The 10438-nt window shown below is 47.7% G+C and overlaps 1 long non-coding RNA gene across 1 annotated transcript; it reads right to left on the reverse strand.

Moving 5' to 3' along the window:
- Positions 1-7320: 7320 nt before the first annotated feature.
- LOC123116554 (uncharacterized) lies at positions 7321-9815 on the reverse strand. Its single transcript, XR_006457115.1, has 4 exons — positions 9657-9815; positions 7788-7917; positions 7655-7692; positions 7321-7542 (listed from the first exon to the last, which is right to left on the reverse strand). It is a non-coding gene; the product is annotated as an uncharacterized lncRNA (long non-coding RNA).
- Between the last annotated feature and the right edge of the window lie 623 nt (positions 9816-10438).

Raw genomic sequence — 10438 nt, forward strand, 5'->3', positions numbered from 1 at the left:
CAGACGTCCGACTGTGGCATTTCTTTTAAAGCCCTTTATGTGATGTCGCTCAGACGTCCGACTGTGGCATTTCTTTTAAAGCCCTTTATGTGATGTCGCTCAGACGTCCGACTGTGGCATTTCTTTTAAAGCCCTTTATGTGATGTCGCTTAGACGTCCGACTGTGGCCTTTCTTTTAAAAGCCCTTTATGTGGTGTCGCTAAGATGCCCGACTGTGGCATCATTTCCTTATTTGTATTTGTTCACCTTTCGAGGCGCCGCTTCAGACGCTCGATCGGTCCCTATTTATGTCTGTGGAATTTCAGGCGGACTACCGCCATTTTCCCTTTTACTTACCCGTTATGCCAATTTTGTTTATTGTGCATTATGGAATTAATCATGTTGCATCAATGCATGCATTTGTTATATCTTACGTCCGAACTGTCTTGCGAGTACTTTTAAAGTACTCACTGGCTTGTTGATTTGGCCAGATGCTGACGAAGGCGATCTCATGGATGAAGAGTTCGATAGCGAGTCCGACACTTAGAGGAGTCCCAGTCAGTCTCGTGCGACCCTGGATTTGGCCACTGTTTTATAACCGCTTCCGCTACCAAATAAATTTATCGAGCCTCACCTCGACGTTCGATGAAATGATATCCTTAGAGTCTTGTATTTCCCTCCCCGCTGTGCTTTTCCACCACCAACCTATCCATGAGTCAGTAGTATGTCTCCACACCACTGTGTCCTGTCCGCCATTATATATGATTATTGGCATGCTTGTAATAATTTGGTTGAGCGACCGCAGTTCAACCCTGTAATATATTTTATGCTACTGGCTTATTGTATCAAGAAATTGTCTACCAGTGAGGAGGATTTCTCTCATACTGGACTCTAAAGACTGGTTTATCAATAAATATCTTTATTGGAAAACCGGTCGTAACAATAGTGGAACGTAAGGTACCAAAGCATGGGAGCCGGGCAAACCCAACTATTGACCAAAGACATGATTCAGAGCTGATGCATATAATGCTATAAGATCGGAGGGCCGCACTTGTGAAAGTGTTCGGGATTTTCACACCATGTTATGGGGTGCTTGAGCCCCTGGCGTATTGGCCGTACCAAAGTGTATGGGTGCTAAATGTCATAAGTGAACATATATATTAAAAAAGAAATGAATAGAGAATGCAGTAATAAGATGAAGTTAAGCATTGTTTATTTTGAAGTGCTGCTGTAAAAGCAGAACGATACAAATAGTGTGATAAGCAAGGGATGGGACTATTTGACATGTCCCCCTCCAGGGGCGAGCTGTGAGATGATATGTAAGACAGGTATGTTGCTCGTTATAGAGACCACCTGAGAATTTGGCGTAGCTTTCTTCTTCCCTGGTTGTTGTATCGTTTGTGCGGCAATTGTACTGCCGGACAGACCTTTCGAAGAATGAAGTCCTGAAAGTAAGAGAAAATGAAGAAGTCGGCAGCCCCTAGTGCGGTTTAAGCCGTGTTTCGGGTGTGCCGTGATGGTGCCCCTCCCCCTTTGCCCATGGTATTTCCAGAGCGTAGTTATGTACGCGCAACACTGGTTTCGCAAGTTCGTGAGGGCTGGGGTTGGGGCCGCATTGCTACGCTTGCTCGGAACGTGCTAGGCGGTCTTGTTGTAGGTTACTCCGGGCGCGCTTGACGTTGTCCGGACTTTTAATGGCCGGACTGGAGAATTGCCTTGAGAGGCTGCTTTGTACTTCCGCTGCGAGAGCCGCCGTATGCTCCTCCGTTCGGAGAGAGCGTTCGGTGTTTCCATTGACTGTAATGACTCCTTGAGGGCCTGGCATCTTGAGCTTGAGGTATGCGTAGTGCAGCACTGCATTGAACTTTGCGAATGCGGTTCGCCCGAGCAGTGCGTGATAGCCACTTCGGAACGGGACTATGTCGAAGATTAACTCTTCGCTTCGGAAATTATCCGGAGATCCGAAGACCACTTCAACTGTAATTGAGCCTGTACAGTTGGCCTCTACACCTGGTATGATGCCTTTAAAGGTCGTTTTAGTGGGTTTAATCCTCAAGGGATCGATGCCCATTTTTCGCACTGTATCCTGGTAAAGCAGGTTCAGGCTGCTGGCGCCGTCCATAAGGACTCTAGTGAGGTGAAATACGTCAATAATAGGGTCTAGAACCAACGCGGCGAATCCACCATGATGGATGCTAGTGGGGTGGTCCCTTTGATCAAAAGTGATCAGGCAGGAGGACCATGGGTTGAACTTTGGGACGACTGGATCCATCGCGTATACGTCCCTTAGCGCACGCTTCCGCTCCCTCTTGGGGATGTGGGTTGCGTATATCATGTTCACCGTCCGCACTTGTCGGGGGAAGCCCTTCTGACCACTATTGTCCGACGGTCGGGGCTCTTCCTCGTCGTCGCTATGCAACCCCTTGTCTCTGCTTTTTGCATTTAACTTGCCTGCCTGCTTGAACACCCAACAATCCCTGTTGGTGTGATTGGCTGGTTTTTCGGGGGTGCCATGTATCTGGCATGAGCGGTCGAGTATTCGGTCCAAACTGGACGGGCCCGGAGTATTTCTTTTGAATGGCTTTTTCCGCTGACCGGGTTTAGAGCCTATGAATCCGGCATTAACTGCTGTATCCTCAGCATTGTCGCCGTTAATGCGGCGCTTTTGCTTGTTTGGACGCGACCTGCCACTGTTGTCCTTGGTATCCGAATTACCAGGGCTCTTGATCATGTTATTGCTGCAAGCTAGCCAGCTGTCTTCTCCCGCGCAAAAGAGGGTCATAAGTGTCGTGAGGGCTGCCATAGATTTCGGCTTTTCCTGTCCTAGGTGCCGTGCAAGCCACTCGTCGCGGATGTTATGCTTGAAGGATGCTAGGGCCTCTGCATCTGGACAGTCGATGATTTGATTTTTCTTGGTTAGGAACCGTGTCCAGAATTGTCTGGCCGATTCCTCTGGCTGCTGAATTATGTGGCATAGGTCATCGGCGTCTGGTGTCGCACATAAGTGCCCTAGAAATTGTCGAGGAATGCGGCTTCCAGGTCCTCCCAACAACCAATTGATTCTGCTGGCAAGCTGTTAAGCCAATGCCGAGCTGGTCCTTTAAGCTTGAGTGGGAGGTATTTGATGGCGTGTAGGTCATCACCACGGGCCATGTGGATATGAAGGAGATAGTCCTCGATCCATACCGCAGGATCTGTTGTGCCATCGTATGATTCGATGTTCACGGGTTTGAAACCCTCGGGGATTTAATGATCCATTACTTCATCTGTGAAGCATAGTGGGTGTGCGACGCCTCTGTATTGGGCTATATCATGACGCAGCTCGAACGAGCTTTGTCTACTGTGTTCGGCCCGGCCGGATTTACTGTATCCGGCGTGACGATTACCGTCTCGTGCCGTGGGGCGCCCACGCGATCCATAGATCGATCTTGTTTGCCTTGCCTTGTCCTCCAACATATCACGCAGGTCTAGCGCGTTTCCCCGTGCCTTGGTGTTTTTTGAGTGATGCCGGGGTGCGGCTTGAACGGAGGGCCGTGAGGCCTCTCTGTCACGGCTACGTCATGCACTGGTGATGTAGGTTTAGGTGCTTCCTCCTCTAATCTGGGTAGCAGCCTACGCTTTGGGTAGCTCTTGGAGGGGCGTTCGAGTTCGTACTCTTCGGCCGCCAGGACTTCACACCATCCGTCGGCTAGCAAGTCTTGATCAACTCTAAGCTGTTGCTGTTTTTTCTTGAGGCGGCTCGCCGTGGCCATAAGCCTGCGTTTGAAACGCTCTTGTTCGACGGGATCCTCTAGCACGACAAATTCGTCGTCGTGGAGGCTTGCCTCGTCTCCGGAGGGAGGCATGTATTTATCGTCCTCCATCTCTTTGTCTGCCGCTCTCTCGTGAGGGCTGGCTTCTCCGTCCTCCTGTGCAGAATCCTGCTGGAGGGGGTTGTCTTCGGCACTGTCCGGGGTGTTATTATCTCCCGTGCCAGAATCACCATTTTTGCTTTGGCGGGATTTAGAGCGGCGCCGCTGACGCCGGCGTTTAGGCTGCTTCTTGGAGGGGTCATCCTCCGCTGTTCCATCGCCATTGCCTTCTTTTGGGGTGTCCACCATGTATATATCATACGACAAGGTGGCTTTCCAGTGCCCTATAGGCGCTGGTTCCTGTTCGTCTCCTACATCGTCGTCCATACCGTCGATGTCTTCAGAGTCGAAGTCGAGCCTATCGGTTAAATCATCGACAGTGGCTACGAAGTGGGTGGTGGGTGGGTTTTGAATTTCTTCGTCATCGGCATCCCAACCTTGCTGACCATAGTCCCGCCAGGACTCTCCTGATAAAGAGAGAGATTTTAGTGAGTTCAGAATATCGCCAAAGGGCGAGTGCTAAAAGATATCCACGGCGGTGAATTCCATGACCGGCGACCAATCGGATTCGATTGGCAAGGGCGCGGGGGGCTCGGAGTCCGGAGAGGAGTCCGGCACCTTGGAGCCACGAGCCTCGCAGAGAATAGGGATGGTGTTCGGCTCGATCACCATAGAGATTGCAGCCCCCGAGGCGGTGTCCAACCACCCGTCCTCGATTGGCGCAGTTGGCTCCGAGCTAAGGGTCGGAGCGGACATGGGTGCGGCCTCCAAGGCACTGTCCAGCAGCAGAGCTAGATCATGCCCTTCGCGACAGTGCAGCGCGCCCGGCTGTGGCTTGAATCCGTCAAAGATCAAGTCTCCGCGGATATCAGCCGTGTAGTTCAAGCTTCCAAAGCTGACCTGATGGCCAGGGGCATAGCTTTCGATCTGCTCCAGATGGCCAAGCAAATTGGCCCGTAGTGCAAAGCCACCGAATACGAAGATCTGTCCGGGGAGAAAAGTCTCACCCTGGACCGCATCGCTGTTGATGATCGGAGGAGCCATCGGGCCTAAAAGCGACGACACAGAGGAACTCTCAATGAAAGCACCAATGTCAGTGTCAAAACCGGCAGATCTCGGGTAGGGGGTCCCGAACTGTGCGTCTAGGTGGATGGTAACAGGAGACAAGGGACACGATGTTTTTACCCATGTTCGGGCCCTCTCGATGGAGGTAAAACCCTACTCCTGCTTGATTAATATTGATAATATGGGTAGTACAAGAGTAGATCTACCACGAGATCAAAGAGGCTAAACCCTAGAAGCTAGCCTATGGTATGATTGTTTTTCTGTCCTACGGACTAAAACCCTCCGGTTTATATAGACACCGGAGAGGGCTAGGGTTACACAGAGTTGGTTACAATGGTAGGAGATCTACATATCCGTATCGCCAAGCTTGCCTTCCACGCCAAGGAAAGTCCTTTCCGGACATGGGACGAAGTCTTCAATCTTGTATCTTCATAGTCCAGGAGTCTGGCGGAAGGTATAGTCCGGCTATCCGGACACCCCCTAATCCAGGACTCCTTCAATCACCTAGATGGATCTTGCGTGTGCGTAAGATTTTTTTGAAATTACTGCATTCCCCTACAGTGGTATCAGAGCCAGGTCTATACATAGATGTTATATGCACGAGTAGAACTCAAAGAGTTGTCGGCGATAATAGTCATACTGCTTACCAGCATGTGATACTTTGATTCAACAGTATTGTTGGATGAAGCGACCCGGACCGACATTATGCGTACGCTTAGGCGAGACTGGTTCTACCGACGTGCTTCGCACACAGGTGGCTGGCGGGTGTCAGTTTCTCCAACTTTAGTTGAATCGAGTGTGGCTACGCCCGGTCCTTGTTGAAGGTTAATACAACACACTTGACGAAAAATCATTGTGGTTTTGATGTGTAGGTAAGAACGGTTCTTGCTCAGCCCATAGCAGCCACGTAAAACTTGCAACAACAAAAGTAGAGGACGTCTAAGTTGTTTTTGCAGGGCATGTTGTGATGTGATATGGTCAAGACATGATGCTAAATTTTATTGTATGAGATGATCATGTTTTGTAACAGAGTTATCGGGAATTGGCAGGAGCCATATGGTTGTCGCTTTATTGTATGAAATGCAATCACCATGTAATTGCTTTACTTTATCACTAAGCGGTAGCAATAGTCGTAGAAGCAATAGTTGGCGAGACGACAAACTATTCTTCGATGGAGATCAAGGTGTCAAGACGGTGACGATGGTGATCATGACGGTGCTTTGGAGATGGAGATCAAAGGCACAAGATGATGATGGCCATATCATATCACTTGTATTGATTGCATGTGATGTTTATCCTTTATGCATCTTATTTTGCTTAGTTCGGCGGTAGCATTATAAGATGATCTCTCACTAAATTTCAAGGTACAAGTGTACTCCCTAAGTATGCACCGTTGTGAAAGTTCGTCGTGCCGAGACACCACGTGTAGATCGGGTGTGATAAGCTCTATATTCAAGTCACCAAAATTCAAAGGCCGTACTGCAGTTACACGTTTCACAGAGGCCTCTTGTTTACTGCGTCCACCGACCACGATCAAAGAGAAAGGAAAAAGAAGAAAAGGAAAGAAGGGTATGGAAAATACTCGGACGTGACTCAATCGACCATGGCTCGGACTCTGCTTTGTTGCCGAGTTGCCCGTAGCGTGCAATTAAGCTACTGGTGAGTTGCCTTGTTGACGACGGGTCAACATCGAGCCGCGTCTGTGCCTCGATCATCTGAACCACCTGGCGGATAACTCACAGAGCCGGCCCGTCGAACCGCTTGTGCCAAGCCGCCCCGGCCTCATGCTTGAGCCATCGGCGCCTCGCGCTAATCCAAAGAGCCGCCCCAGGCCTTGCTCCACATCACCATCCACCTCCACCATGACCGCAGCAGTTATCCCCTTGAGAGTTGGACTTGCATTCAGTTGCTGGAAATCCTTGGCCAGTGATGGGTTCAGTTCCAGACTTTAAGTTCAACACTTGGGCCTGTACTTTCAGTTGGATCGGTAAGAACAATACAGAAAACGATGGGTGGAACTTGAGCTTTCGATTCTGCGCCTGAGCCGCTTCCGTTGAGCTGTCGTGGTCCGGTCCGTCAGCCGCCATCCGAACCGCCCGCCGCCGTCGCCGTGTCTCGTTCTAGCCTTGAGCCAACCGCATCTGCTGCGAGCCGCTGTCGCCGCACCTTGCTTCGGCCTTGAGCCGCTTCTCAAGCCGCTCGCCTTTGCTGCAGCCCAAGATAAGAAGAACCGACATGAAATACTCTTGGACAAAGCTAGCGCCTTTAACGTTTGTAATCAAAAGTGTGATCAACTTTGGACCTGGCAGTATGAGGTCGCGCATTATCCGTCAAACCGCTAATATCGCCGATCACACAAAACGCAAACGCGTAATCATCTGCCACGCTCGTGCCACTGTGTGTGACCGTGTACACGCTCATAAAATATCAAGGGATTGTCTATTTGACATTTGACTGATTTCCTATTGGATATCATTCAAATTTTCTAACCAATGTCCGGTTGACATCTGTATTGCCCAAAACCACTGATACTGTTCGTTCCCACTAAACGAGTTGGACTTAAAAAAAAGAAGACCCGGTTGTCAACTAAACCAAAAGAGCAAGAGAACCCCACGCAATCCCTCCCAGCAGCTTCCCTGGACCACACCTGACAACAAAAAGTAGAAGCAAAAGAGCAATTAAACATCTCTGCTTGAACTCGCCTCCCAAGAAACAAATAAAGTTACAGTGAGCATACACATAAATGAAAAAGAAATTACTTGAGATTGTCAAGCCCTCCATCATCACTAGAGATTTCCTGAAATATAAGTGAAGTGAACATACACATAAATTTTAAAATGAAAAGAAATAATTCAAATTAATTAAAACTAGGGAAGAAAAAGAAATAAATACCAAAGACATAGGATTAGAACCATCATCTGCAAGATCATTAGGCACAAACAGATCATTCAGAGAATCTGCACTCTCAAGAGAAGAGTCTAGTGGTACATCCTTGTGAGAAACTTTCTGCATTGAACCAAACCTAAACTCACAAAGGCAAAAATCATTAGGCAGATGGAGCAGAACCAACACAAACACTATAACCAACAATCCCCAGACCTAGATCTAGAAGCTACAAAACCACAAACCAGACAACTGAATATTAAACGCGTGGACAAAACATGAGACTGTAAGCCATGCATGTCATACTTTAACTACAGTTCTCAACCACACAGATTACAGTGAAAAACTCTAGGGAAATACACTGTAAGACTTTGGAGAAATACATAGTAAGTCATACTGTAATTACAGTCCTCAAGCACACAAATTACAGTGTAATACTCTACAGAAAATACAGTGTAAAAGTCTGGTGAATTACATTGTAAGTCATACTTTAATTGCAGTCAAGCACACAAATTATAGTGTAATACTCTAGGGAAATACAGTGTAAAAGTCTGATGAATTACATTGTAAGTCATACTGAAATTACAGTCCTCAAGCACACAAATTACAGTGTAATACTCTAGGGATAAGACAGTAAAAGTCTGATGAATTACATTGTAAGTCATACTGAAATTACAGTCCTCAAACATACAAATTTACAATGTAAGTCTAGGGAAATACAATGTAAAACTCTGGTGAATTGCATTGTAAGTCATACAAAAATTGCATTGTAACCATACAAATTACAGTGTAAAACTCTAGGGAAATACACTATAATTACATGAGTGGTTGGGCTAAATTTACAAAGTAAACTACACAGTGATCTGGGAGTATACACAGTGACTCCAGGGCATAAAAACACTGTAAATCTCGGCGAATACACTGTAAATTACATGAGTAATTGAGATAAATTACTGTGAACATAAATAGGACAAATTACACAGTGATTCCAGGCATAATATACTGAAAAATCTGCATATACACTGTACATGAGTAACTGGGCTAAATTCCTGTGAACATACTAGGACAAATTACACAGTGATTCCGGGCATAAATACATTGAAAAATCTTGCATATCTGGGAATATACACTGGAATTAGGGGGGAAATTACACAATACTGCTAGCACAAATTACACTGTAATCGAACAATAAATAACACAGTATTTGGGAGAATGACACAGTAATTACAGATATGGGAGAATTACACTGTAAAGCATGTTAATTACACTGTAAAAATGGCAGAATTACACTGCAAAAGGTGGGACAGTGAGGTTCTGCAAACCTATTACACAGTAGTTACACTGTAATTCTGGGGGTATGATCCACTGTACTTTTGAGCTACATTACATGTCTCGGGGGTAAAATTACACAGTAATAGAAGCATCAAATTCAGAGAGCTTCCTGGAACACATTCAGACATGCCTCATCTACCAGGGGAAAATCATAAGCAGCCACCTGCAACTACAAAAAAGCAGGCCAGATCATCCCCAACTGTCACCTAACGGCAAGGGAACAGACACCCCAAGCTAGCAGAAAGCAGGAAATCACCCGCTGCAACAACCAGTACGCCTACCTCCACCATCTACATCACAAAATAAAACAAATCTAAAAGCCTACATCCACATCTACACAGGAAAACGGAAACCCTAGAACCCGCAACTACAAAAGCTCCTACACAACGCAGGCTAGCACAAAAGGGGGCGGGCGAAATTGGGCGGATTCACCAAGAACAACAAACAGAACATCCACGAAGACGAGAACTCAGCTAGATTTGGAACTACACGACGAGAGCACAAGCGAAAACACCTGGGGCCAGCGGGGGGATTAGGGGAACCAACCTCGGCAGCCGGGGGCAAAGAGAATAGGGAGGACAAAATCAAAATCGAATGGTGGAATAGCTCGGAATCGCCTCTCTCCTCCGCCTCTCTCCTTCGCCGCTCGAGCTCTCTCCCTCGGCCTTATCGAAACAGAGCGACCCAAATGAAAAGGGAGACGACACCCACTCGGAAATTCAAGCAGGACAAAAACCAATAGTACCGCGACGGGGCGGTTTCGGGTTGAGATAAAGAAAACCGAACCCGACAACCGCAAACCAAACTGAGCGAACAGAGCGCCAGCGCAAAGAAAAAAAGAAAACGAACGTGAATCTCCGCGCCAGAACGGACGGACAGAAATTTGAATGACGATGAATTAAAAAACAGCTGACTGTAAAATAGCAAATCCGAATATCAAAGGCATCAGTATACGTACTTGCTGCTACTTCCTGACGCAAAGATGGAAGGAAAAGTACTATTTCAAGTAGTAGTCCACGAGATCAAAAATTGGTTTCTACTGTCCCACACAAGATACATCGGAAGGTCACGATTTGCCGAAGGACAGGGACGTGAATCACAGCCGCTGTCGTCCGAGCCGCGGCCCTCGCCTGAGTTGCCGGTTGCCATCAAGACAGCAGCAGGAGAGCCAGCGCCTCATCAACCGCGTGCCGCTATCGCTGCAAATCACTGGTGCGCCTCGTCTGCAGCCACGGCTTCGATCAGCTGCTTCTACCATCGGGTCAAGCCGCCGCCGGCGGCCTTAACTTATACCTTCACTGCACTGGGCCGGCCTCTCATCTGTCTGA

The sequence above is a fragment of the Triticum aestivum genome, chromosome 5B (assembly GCF_018294505.1).
Source record: "Triticum aestivum cultivar Chinese Spring chromosome 5B, IWGSC CS RefSeq v2.1, whole genome shotgun sequence".
In the NCBI taxonomy this organism is placed as follows: Eukaryota; Viridiplantae; Streptophyta; class Magnoliopsida; order Poales; family Poaceae; genus Triticum; species Triticum aestivum.